Raw genomic sequence first — 12981 nt, forward strand, 5'->3', positions numbered from 1 at the left:
GCTTAAGGAGATTGTGGGCCAAGAATGGGGTTTTCTAAATACACAATCATGTCATCTGCAAACAGACAATTTGACTTCCTCTCTTCCTATTTTTGAATACTCGTTTTTTCTTTCTCTTGCCTGATTGCCCTGGCCAGAACTTCCAATACTATGTTGAATAGGAGTGGTGAGAGAGGGCATGTTTGTCTTGTGCTGATTTTCAAAGGGAATGCTTCCAGCTTCTGTCTATTCAGTATGATATTGGCAGTGGGTTTGTCATAAGTAGCTCTTATTATTTTGAGATATATTCCATTAGTACCAAGTTTATTGAGAGTTTTTAGCATGAAGCGGTGTGGAATTTTATCTAAGGCCTTTTTTGCATCTATTGAGATAATCATGTGGTTTTTGTCATTGGTTCTGTATATGTGATGGATTATGTTTATTGATTTGCACATGTGGAACCAGCCCTGCATCCCAGGTATAAAGTCGACTTGATGGCAATGGATAAGCTTTTTGATGTGGTGCTGGATTCGGTTTGCCAGTATTTTATTGAGGATTTTCACATCGATGTTCATCAGGGATATTGGCCTGATAGTTTCTTTTTGTTGTTGTTGTGTCTCTGCCAGGTTTTGGTATTAGGATGAAGCTGGCCTTATAAAATGAGTTAGGAAGGAGTCCCTCTTTTTCTATTGTTTGGAATAATTTGAGAAGTAATGGTACCAGCTCCTCTTTGTAGCTCTGGTAGAATTTGGTTGTGAATCTGTCTGGTCCTGGCCTATTTTTGGTTGGTACACTATTGATTACTGCCTCAATTTCAGAACTTGTTATTGGTCTATTCGGGAATTCAACTTCGTCCTGGTTTAGTCTTGGAGGGTGTATGTCTCCAGGAATTTATCCTTTTCTTCTAGATTTTCTAGTTTATTTGCATAGAGGTGTTTATAGCATTCTCTGATGGTAGTTTGTATTTCTGTGGAATCAGAGTGGTAATATCCCCTTTATCATTTTTTATTGTGTCTATTTCATTCTTCTCTCTTTTCTCCTTTATTAATTTGGCTAGTGGTAAATCTATTTTGTTAATTTTTTTTTTAAAAAAACCCCAGCTCCTGGATTCATTGATTTTTTGAAGGATTTTTTCATGTCTCTACCTCTTTCAGTTCTGGTCTGATCTTATTTGTTGTCTTGTGCTAGCTTTTGAATTTGCTTGCTCTTGCTTCTTTAGTCCTTTTAATTGTGATATCATGGTGTCGATTTTAGATATTTCCCTTTTGTTCCTGTGGGCATTTAGTGCCGTAAGTTTTCCTCTAAACACTGCTTTAGCTGTGTCCCAGAGATTCTGATACATTGTGTCTTTGTTCTCATTGGTTTCAAAGAACTTCGTTATTTCTACCTTAATTTCGTTATTTACCCAGTAATCATTCAGGAGCAGGTTGTTCACTTTCCACGTACTTGTGCAATTTTGAGTGAGTTTCTGAATCCTAAGTTCTAATTTTATTGCTGCTGTGGTCCCAGAAACTGTTTGTTACTACTTCCCTTCTTGTGCATTTGCTGAGGAGTGTTTCACTTCCAATTATGTGGTCAATTTTAGAATAAGTGCAATGTGGTACTGAGACGAATGTATATTCTGTTGATTTGGATGGAGAGTTCTTTAGATGTCTACTGGGTCTGCTTTGTCCAGAGCTAAGTTCAAGTCCTCAGTATTGTTGTTAATTATCTTTCATGTTGATCTGTCTAATATTGACAGTGAGGTGTTAATGTCTACCACTACTATTGTGTGGGAGTCTAAGCCTCTTCATAGGTCTCTAAGAACTTTATGAATTTGGGTGCTCCTGTATTGGGTGCATATATATTTAGGAGAGTTAGCTCTTCTTGTTGCATTGATCTCTTTACCTTTATATAATGCTTTTCTTTTTTTTTTTTTTTTTTTTTTTTATCTTTGTTGGTTTAAAGTCTGTTTTATCAGAAACTAGGATTACAACCCCTGATTTTTTTTCTCTCTATTTGCTTGGCAAATATTCCTCCATCCATTTATTTTGAGCCTATGTCTGTCTTTGCACCTAAGATGGGTCTCCTGAATACAACAGCACACTGTTGGGTCTTTTTTTTTTTTTTAAACAGAGTCTCACTCAGTCGCCCAGGCTGGAGTGCAGTGGCACGATCTCCGCTCACTGCAAGCTCCGCCTCCCAGGTTCACGTCATTCTCCTGCCTCAACCTCCCAAGTAGCTGGGACTACAGGCGCCCGCCACCACGCCAGGCTAATTTTTTGTATTTTTAGTAGAGACGGGGTTTCACTGTGTTAGCCAGGATGGTCTCCATCTCCTGACCTCGTGATCCGCCCACCTCGGCCTCCCAAAGTGCTGGGATTAAAGGCATGAGACACTGTCGGGTCTTGACTCTACATCCAATTTGCCAGTCTGTGTCTTTTAATTGGGGGCATTTAGCCCATTTACATTTAAGGTTAATGTTGTTATGTAAAGTTGATTCTGTCATTATGATGCTAGCTGGTTATTTTGCCCATTAGTTGATGCAGTTTCTTCATAGTGTCAATGGTCTTTACAATTTGGTATGTTTTTGCAGCGGCTGGTACTGGTTGTTCCTTTCCATGTTCAGTGCTTCCTTCAGGGTCTCTTGTAAGGCAGGCCTGGTGGTGACAAAATCTCTCAGCATTTGCTTGTCTGTAAAGGATTTTATTTCTCCTTGACTTATGAAGCTTCGTTTGGCTCGGTATAAAATTCTGGGTTGAAATTTCTTTTATTTCAGAATGTTGAATATTGAAACCCCACCACCACCACTCTCTTCTGCCTCGTTTGGTTTCTTCAGAGATATACACTGTTAGTCTGATGAGCTTTCCTTTGTGGGTAACCTGACCTTTCTCTCTGGCTGCCTCTAACATTTTTTCCTTCATCAACCTTGTTGAATCTGACAATTATATGTCTTGGGATTGCTCTTCTCAAGGAGTATCTTTGTGGTGTTTTCTGTATTTCTTGAATTTGAATGTTGGTCTGTCTTGCTAGGTTGGGGAAGTTCTCCTGGATAATATCCTGAAAAGTGTTTTTCAACTTGGTTTCATTCTCCCCATCACTTTCAGGTACTCCAATCAAATGTCTTTTCACATAGTTCCATATTTCTTGGAGGTTTGTTCCTTTCTTGTCGTACTTTTTTCTCTAATCTTGTCTTCATGCTTTATTTCATTAAGTTGATCTTCAATCTGTGATATCCTTTGTTCGACTTGATCCATTTGGCTATTGATACTTGTGTGTGCTTCACGAAGTTCTCGTACGGTGTTTTTCAGCTTCATTAGGTCGTTTACGTTCTTCTCTAAACTGATTAGTTAGCAATTTCTCGAACCTTTTTCAAGTTCTTAGCTTTCTTGCATTGGGTTAGAACATGCTTTTTTAGCTCAGAGGAGTTTGTTATTACCCACCTTCTGAAGCCTACCTCTGTCAATTTGCCAAACTCATTCTCTGTCCAGTTTTCTTCCCTTGCTGGTGAGGAGTTGTGATCCTTTGGAGGAGATGCAGCATTCTGGTTTTTGGAAATTTCAGGCTTTTTGCGCTGGCTTTTCCTGATCGTTGGTTTATCTACCTTCAGTCTTTCATGTTGGTGACCTTTGAATGGGGTTTCTGTATGAACTTCCTTTTTGTTGATGTTGATGCTATTATTTTCTGTTTGTTAGTTTTCTTTCTAACAGTCAGGTCCCTCTGCTGCAGGTCTGCTGGAGTTTTTTGGAGATCCACCCCAGACCCTGTTTGCCTGGGTATCACCAGCCAAGGCTGCAGAACAGCAAAGATTGCTGCCTGTTCCTTACTCTGGAAGCTTCGTCCTAGAGGGGCACCCACCATGTGCCAGCTGGAGCTTTCCTGTATGAGGTGTTTGTCAACCCTTGCTGGGAGTTTTCTTCCAGTCAGGAGGCGCAGGGATCAGGGACCCACTTGAGGAGGCAGTCTGTCCCTTAGCAGAGCTCAAGTGCTGTAATGGGAGATCCACTGCCCTCTTCAAAGCCGGCAGGCAGGAAAGTTTAAGTCTGCTGAAGCTGTGCCCACTGCTGCCCCTTTTCCCAGGTGCTCTGCTCCAGGGAGATGGGAGTTTTATCTATAAGCCCCTGACTGCAGCTGCTGCCTTTCTTTCAGAGATGCCCTGCCCAGAGAGGAGGAATCTAGAGAGGCAGTCTGGATACAGGGGCTTTGCTGACCTGCAGTGGGCTCTGCTCAGTTCGAACCTCTTGGGGGCTTTGTTTACACTGTGAGGAGAAAACCACCTCCTCACCCCTCAATAATGCCAGAGGCCACCCCTCCCCCCGCCACAAGCTCAAGCGTCTCAGGTCGACTTCAAACTGCTGTGCTGGCAGCAAGAATTTCAAGCTAGTGGATCTTAGCTTGCTGGACTCCATGGGAGTGGGATCTGCTGAGCTAGACCACTTTGCTCCCTGGCTTCAGCCCCCTTTTTAGCGGAGGGGACAGTTCTGTCTTGCTGGTGTTTCAGGCACCACTAGGGTATGAAAAAAAATCTCCTGCAGCTAGCTCGGTGTCTGCCCAAATGGCTGCCCAGTTTTGTGATTGAAACCCAGGGCCCTGGTGATGTAGGCACCCAAGGAAATCTCCTGGTCTGTGGGTTGTGAGGTGGTGGGAAAAGGATAGTATCTGGGCTGGAATGCACTGTCCCTCATGGCAGAGTCTCTCACTGCTTCCCTTGGCTAGGGGAGGGAATTCCTTGACCCCTTGTGTTTCCCGGGTGAGGCAACGCCTCACCCTGCTTCTGCTCATCCTCCATGGGCTGCACCCACTGTCTAACCAATCCCAATAAGATCAGCTGTGTACCTCAGTTGGAAACGCAGAAATCACCTGCCTTCTGTGTTGATCTTGTTGGGAGCCGCAGACCGGATCTGTTTTTATTTGTCCATCTTGAGAAGTTTGAGCAATATTTTATTCTTAATACTTTCTCCAAAGTTTATCTCTAGGACATTTAGCCAGTTACAAGCCTCTGTGTTATTTTGGAACCAGAGTCAGACTCTGAGTTTTGATTTTCTTGACCTATCCTTGGGGTATGTTTAGAATGTACAAGATTTGGTTATGAGATTGTCAAAAGACGTCACCTTAGTAGGTGAGATTGAGGTAGTTCCCAACAAAGTGCAGAGCAATTTCACCCAAGCTGTGCGTGGCCCATGCTACTAGTTATGTGCTTACCATCCATTTTCCCTTTCCTCCTTACTAACAAAAGTAAAAATAGGCATCGTTAAGAAGCAGGAAATGTGAAACAATACCCATATCAAAGACAATGATCAGAAAAGAAACAGACCTGAACAAATATCCCTCATGTCAGAGAGGCATCTAAAGTAACAGTGATAAATGTGAAAAAGAACCCTCATGAAAAGATAATCATAATGTATTTAAGAATAGAGAGTTTCTGGACAGAATAAAACTGTAAAGTTTAAATATCTGAAATCAAAACTTTATTGGACGAGGTTAAGAGCAGATTAGATACAATATTTTAGAAAAGAACAGTGTGCCTGAAAACAGATCAAGAGATTATCCTAATTTTATCACAAAAATGAAAAGGTTTAGAAAAAAAGGAACAAAACCTTAATAACTTGTGGGACAGTAGGTAACAGCCACACACACACATACACACGAGAGAGAGAGAGAGAGAGAGAGAGAGAGAGAGAGAGAGGGAATCTGAATGTCTGTCCTTCCAAAATTCTCATTGAAAGTTAATCCCCATTCAATTTTATTAAAAGGTGGGAATTTAAGGAGATTAGGGTCATGAGACTCTGCCTCCACGAATGGGATTAATACCCTTATAAAAGAGTCAGCGTTGGTCCCTTCTGACCTTCTTCTTCCTTCTGCTATATGAGCACCTAGTGTTAGTCCCCTCTGGAGGACACAGCAAGGCACCATCTTGGAAGCAAGGATTAAGCCTTTACCAGGCACAGAATCTGCTGATGCCTTCAGCTTGGATTTCCCAACCTACAGAATTATGAGAAATAGATTTATATTATTTATAAAGAACCAGTCTGTGGTATTTTGTTATAGCAGTGCAAAGACACACATATCACACACACATATACATACACACATGAATGCACACACACATAATTGAAGATCCAGAGGGGAAAAGAGAGAAAATGGGCAGAAAAAGTATTTTAGAAAATATTAACTGAAAATATCTCATATTTGGTAAAAATTTTCAACCTACTTATTCAAGATTTCAGTGACTCAGGCAGAATAGCCTGAGTCACCTAAGTTCACAAGAGTCAAACTATTGTAAATGAAAGATTGAAAAAGGTAATATCTTAAAAGTCACCGGAAGAAAAAGACACATGGGCGAAGAATGATAAAAAAGAAGGCTGACTTCTCATTGGAAGCAATGAAGGCAAGAGCAAGTAAACATTTTAAATGCATTCATGTTTGTGTTTGTAGGATACTATTTGTAGAACAATATATCCAGTGAAAATATATTTCAAAATGAAGGTAAGATAAAGACGTATTAAGATTGAAAAAGAAGGAATTGCTGTGAATAGTCACACGTCAAGATAAGAAAATTTTCCTCCCTCCCTCCCTCCCTCCCTCCCTCCCTTCCTCCTTCCTTCCTTCTTCCTTCCTTCCTTCTTTCCTTCCTTCCTTCCTTCTTTCCTTCCTTCCTTCTCTTCTTTCTCCTTTCTTCTTTCTTTTTTTCACATTTATTCCCCTTTTATTAACTGATTTAAAAAGCAACTTTACAAAACAATATGTATATAATTGCAGAATCTATAACATAGAGAAATATAATGTTTACTCATAAAAGCGCAGATAAGGTGATGGGAATAAAGCTATAATGGAGTAAGCAAATGACAAGAGATGGTAATTCAAATCAGTGAGAATAAATGAAGAGAACCAGAAATAATAAGAAGGTTACTATAATAAATGCTATAAATATGTATTTGCTTTGTGCCCTTCTCTTGGCTTCTTTACAAGACATATAAGTATATAAAGTAATAAATATTATAATTTGATGTTGGGTTTATACTGTATATAGATTAATAGGTTAAGATGAATAATGATAATAGCACAAAAAAAGGAAAAGGGTGATATAGCTATAAAGGAGTAACAATTATATATCTCACTTGAATTAAGTTAGCGTGAATATTAGAATGGTGATCATTAAAAAGTCAGGAAACAACAGATGCTGGAGAGGATGTAGAGAAATAGGAACGCTTTTACACTGTTAGTGGGAGTGTAAATTAGTTCAACCATTGTTGAACTTTCTCTCTCTCTCTCTCTCTCCCCCCACCCCCTCACTGCCTTCCTTCTTTCTCCTTTTTTTTTTCTTTTCAAGACTGAGTATCTGTTGCTCAGGCTGGAGTGCAGTGGCACGATCTGGCTCACTGCAACCTCTGCTTCCCAGGTTCAAGTGTGGCAATTCCTCAAGGATCCAGAACTGGAAATACCATTTGACCCAGCAATCCCATTACTGGGTATATACCCAAAGGATTATAAATCATTCTACTATAAAGACACATGCACACGTATGTTTATTGTGGCACTGTTCACAATAGCAAAGACTTGGAACCAACCCAAATGCCCTTCAATGATAGACTGGATAAAGAAAATGTGGCACGTATACATCATGGAATACTATTCAGCCATAAAAAGGATGAGTTCATGTCCTTTGCAGGGACATGGATGATGCTGGAAACCATCATTCTCAGCAAACTAATGCAAGAACAGAAAACCAAATACAGCATGTTCTCATAGGTGGGAGTTGAACAAGGAGAACACATGGACACAGGGAGGGGAACATCACACACCAGGGCCTGTCGGGGGATTGGGAGTTAGGGGAGGGATAGCATTAGGAGAAATACCTAATGTAGATGATGGGTTGATGGGTGCAACAAACCATGGCATGTGTATACCTATGTAACAAACATGCACATTCAGCACATGTACCCCAGAACCTAAAGTATTATAATAATAAAAAACATCCTCCCTCCCTCCCTGCCTTCCTCTCTTCCTTCCTTCCTTCCTTTTCTTTCTGTATTTCTTTCTCTTTCTCTCTCTCTCTCCCCCCACACGCCTTCCTTCTTTCTCCTTTTTTTTTTCTTTTTGAGACTGAGTATCTGTCGCCCAAGCTGGAGTGCAGTGGCACGATCTTGGCTCACTGCAACCTCTGACTCCCTAGTTCAAGTGATTCTCCTGCTTCAGCCTTCCGAGTAGCTGGGATTACAGGCACTTACCACCATACCCAGCTAATTTTTGTATTTTTAGTAGGGATGGGGTTTTACCGTGTTGGCCAGGCTGGTCTCAAACCCCTGACCTCAAGTGATCCACCCACCTCAGCCTCCCAAAGTGCTGGGATTACAGATGTGAGTCTCCATGCCTGCCTGCCTGCCTGCCTGCCTGCCTTCCTGCCTGCCTTCCTTCCTCCTTCTTTCTTCTCTTTCTTCTCTCTCTCTCTCTTTCCTCTCTTTCCTTTCTTTCTTTCCTTTGACAGGGTCTCCCTCTGTTGCCCAGGCTAGAGTGCAGTGGCACATGGCTGACTGCAACCTCTGCCATCCAGGCTCAAGTCATTATCCCACCTCAGCCTCCCAAGTAGCTGGGACTACAGGTGCCCACCACCACACCCAGCTAACTTTTTTCTTTGTTTGGAGAGAGGAGGTTTTGCCGTATTGCCCAGGCTGATCTCAAACTGTGGTTATGTCCTTAGCACTGGGATCCAGGATCCCTGCATCTGAACTTTCTAATTGCCCTTTCCTTGACTTCTGACTTTATTCTTTTTAACAGTAGCCTTCTTCCCTCAGAGGAGCCAAAGACTGGTATTGTTCTGTATACGTGACTGCTATTTTACCTTGTTTCTTTTAATTGGAGGAACTCATAAACTGACTTTAGAGGGACTCAGTGAGCAAGAGGCAGTCTGTGTGGTGGGATTTCCTTTAGTGGAGACCGGTTTTTGGGGCCCTGAATGTCACTGGCAGATCCGCAAATGGCTGAGTGGTCTGAAATCATGTATAATTATTCCCAGACCAATATCCCTGATGAACACATATGCAAACTACAGACCAATATACCTGATGAACATAGATACAAAACTCCTCAACAAAATACTAGCAAACCAAAAACTATAGCAAATCAAAAAGATAATACACCATGATCAAGTAGGATTTATACCACGGATGAAAGGATGGCTCAACAAATGTGAATAAACATGGAACACCACATCAACAATATGAAAAATTCGGACTTTATTCTTTTTAACGGTAGCCTTCTTCCCTCAGAGGAGCCAAACACACATCACAACGTGCTGCAGGGAGGTCTATGGTGCCAAACACACAACAGAACGTGCTTCAGAGAGGGCTGTGGTTCCGGAGCTTCCAATGAGGATAGCACTCTTTGACCCTGAAAGGAACACTAACTTGAAGGACTGCAACAGGCTCTGGCAGACACTGGCCATGTCCTAAAGGGCACACCCTCCTGGGTGAGAGGCAGAGCAGGTGGTGTGTCACAGGTTAGGTGCTCCTGGAGAGCAGCTCTGCTGGGTGGGTGAAGAAGAGGCCAGAGCCCTGCCTTTGGTGCCATTCATCATGGGAAAGCCACCTACCTGTGACTCGCCCAAAACAGGAAAGCAGCTCCACAGACCCCAAGCTCTCCTTGGCTGTCCACAGCCAAGATGTTCACCTCATCTTGGCTCCCAGGGCCCAGAATGACCTCATTTACCAGTTAGCCAGCTTGCTCCTCACCATGAGGGCTGTCCCCCTGTGATACCTCCCCAAGTGCTCAGGTCATCCCGAGCTTTTGATCACCTGCAGTGCTCCTGTCTGGACTGCACCTCAGGCCAGGGCTCACTGTCTAGGGTCCCGTCTGGGAGGACAGGCTCTTTCCAGGAGCTGCGTGGGTGTGTGCAGGGAACTACTGCTTTGGAGGGTGGAAGCTCTTTGATATCTATGCCATGTCCATCTACCCCACCCCGTTTCCAATCATGGCACAATGGTCTTACATTAAATTTTTGTTAAAATAAAATGAGACTTAAAACCATGAAGAACAAAAGGCTGTTTCTTCTTAAAGTTTTCAAAACTTAGTTGACTACTTAAACCAAAAAATAGTAACAGTGTATTGAGAAATTTAAGATATTTATTCCTAAAATCTTTAAAATATAAAATTTATTCATAAAATCTATATCTTAAGATAGCAATTGCCCTAAGAATGGGAGACGTTGTAAATAGGATTACACATATTTAACATTAATGTGGTTAATAGAATATAAATAATTAATATGTGTAACATCTTATGTTTCTATTTTAAATTTCCTCTTGAGGTAATAGTTACTGTATTAGTCCATTTTCACATTGTTATTGAGAACTACCTGAGACTGGGTAATTTATATAGAAAAGAGATTTAATTGACTCATTGTTCCATAGGCTTAACAGGAAGCATGACTGGAAGGACTCAGGAAACTATCTTATGTTACATATATTAAGTGCTATAATATTTGAAGATAGAATATGATGAAAAGTGGCATATGGTAAACACTAGAGCAATCATTAAAGAATATGCAAAGAGACAGAGATAAAAGCCATTCGTGGAAACGTAATAGAATACTAAAAGAGCATCAATCTGAAAATAAGTCAGAGAAACTAGGAAAAAGAATAGGTGGAACAAATAGCAAATAGAAAGATAGTACACTTAAGCTATTACAATGTAGTAAAACTACATTGTACTAATAACTACAATGTAGTAATAACTACATTAAATTTAAGTGGCCTTGTTATGGATGGAATTGTGTTATGGACTGAATTGTTTATAAGAAAGAAAACTGCGTATCGCCACAAATAGATATAAAAATACTTAACAAAATAATAGCAAATCAAATCCAACAATATGTGAAAAGGGTAATCCAATAATACATCCTAACCAAATGGTTTACCCAGGACTGCAGAGTTCAGTCAACCCTCAAAACTGAAGTAATATAATTCACCACATTAACAGAATAGAGCAAAAAAAAAAACATGTTCTTGAGGTTATATGCAGAAAAAGAGAATTTGACAACATTCCACACTCATTCATAATAAAAACTCTCTGTCAACTGGGCATAGAAAAGAATTTCTTCAAATTTATTTACTTAAAGATCAAATAGCAAGATGGAATCCATGACAAAATTAGCTAAAAGTGCACTCATTGTAAAACATTATACATGTTCCTCTACTATCCTCAGCATTTGGCTTCTATCTCATGTCAAAATCAAAATCCTAGTTTGTTAGTAAGGAGAAGAGGCAAATGGATAGAAAGCAGATATGCCCTTGTGTGCCCCTGTTTTCCTAGTGGCGACAGCATGGGCTTGATAACTGGAGCCGTGTAACCTTCTTGGGTCATGCACAGCTTGGGTGAATTTGCTCTACACCTCACTCTAGATCTACCTAAATCTCACTTTCTAAGTTGACGTCTTTTGACAACCTCACAGCCAAACTAAAGTCTTGTTCATTGTACACGTGAACCAAGAATAGGTCAAGAAAATCAAACCTCGGAGCTTGAGTCTAGTTCCAAAATAACAGTTTTGTTATAAGCTAAATGTCCTAGACATAAGCTTCAGAAAAACTCTTAAGGATGAAATATTGGAAAGCGATAGAAAATAGTTCAACCAGACAGAAAGTGAAGGAGTTTAGATCCTCAAAACAAGGAACTACATTTGGCCACATCCATATTTGAAAGACTTTGACACTCCTCAGACCAAGGCTAAAGGGATGAGTAGAACTCAAGTACCTAACAAACCTCTTGTTTCCCGGGCCACCATCTGGAGAGACAAAACTCAGAACACGCATTTGACTGCTTATTTTTCTGCTTTCCTCTCTGGCTCCTTCCCCTAGAAGAGGCGGGGGTAGGGGTGAGGGTCCCATATCTTACTATTTAGATTTCTGTATAAAATGTTATCGTCTAGTAACCAGGAAACCTGGGCCTTGTCATGACAATTGGAGAAATGATAAAATGCAGACAATCCATTCTGAAGAAAGTCCTCAGGCTAACAAGGCTGACAAAATTATATTAATATTTTTGAATGTTGGATGCTGATTATTTCTGCAGGTTTTCCTCTGTATGCCTATGAAACAAATATTGCATTTTCAAAAAAACCCTCAAGAATTAGCATGCATCAAAGCCACCTGGAGGGCTTGTTAAAACGCAAAGTCTCTGAGTAAGGTGTGGGGTGGAACCTGGGAATTTGCATTCCTAACACCTAATGTTCAAGGCACTTCCCCCATATCCAGTGTTACTAGTAAATGACATGGTGCCAAAGACCCTTCTCCCCTGCAGGATTCTGAAGGAAATAGAACACACAAAGAACTCAGTCAAATCAGGCAAAATACCATCTTTTCACCAGAAGGATAAGACTTTCTAATAAAGATGGAGTAGAGACCAGAGCAGGGACCAGAGCCCAAAGTGAGTGTCTTAATCCTCCTACTGGAATGGAAGGGAGCTATTCCCGATCCTGGGCCACCTGACAACCACAGAGTGACAGCCCCAGGAGAGAAAACCAACAGAATTTGACCCAGGCGGAGCTGCTGGAAGGAGACCTTCATTGGTGCCTGAGACAATTTATTAAGCAACTCCAGAGTTGCTTCCTCTGGGTGTAGAGGGATAACAGTTTCTCTTTCCAAGCCAGAGGGAGGAGAGTGAGCTTGGTATAGAAATGCCCAGTGCTGCCTTTGTTACCTTCCCCTGTAACTCTAAATCTCTAGGAAAGCTGCTGAAGCTTATACAGTGCTGATCACTGTTATGATGGTGGGAACTAGGCAGAAAACTGAACTTCAAGTGAGTGAACTTCAAGTGCATGAAATGGGGTAAGACAGAGGACAGTGGCACATGCAGGAGGAAGTAGGGGAAGGATGAGGAAGTGAGCGAAGAAAGTTCCCTGCAGGAGGGAGTTTGGACTCTGTGTGCTGTGGAAATGCGACTTGAGCCAAGTTTTACCAATCTCCAAGGGCAAGGGGACCGTGCATCTACTAAATGGGTGAGAAACATTTAGTGAGTGCTTTACACACTCCA

This window comes from Rhinopithecus roxellana, chromosome 6 (assembly GCF_007565055.1).
Source record: "Rhinopithecus roxellana isolate Shanxi Qingling chromosome 6, ASM756505v1, whole genome shotgun sequence".
Taxonomy (NCBI): domain Eukaryota; kingdom Metazoa; phylum Chordata; class Mammalia; order Primates; family Cercopithecidae; genus Rhinopithecus; species Rhinopithecus roxellana.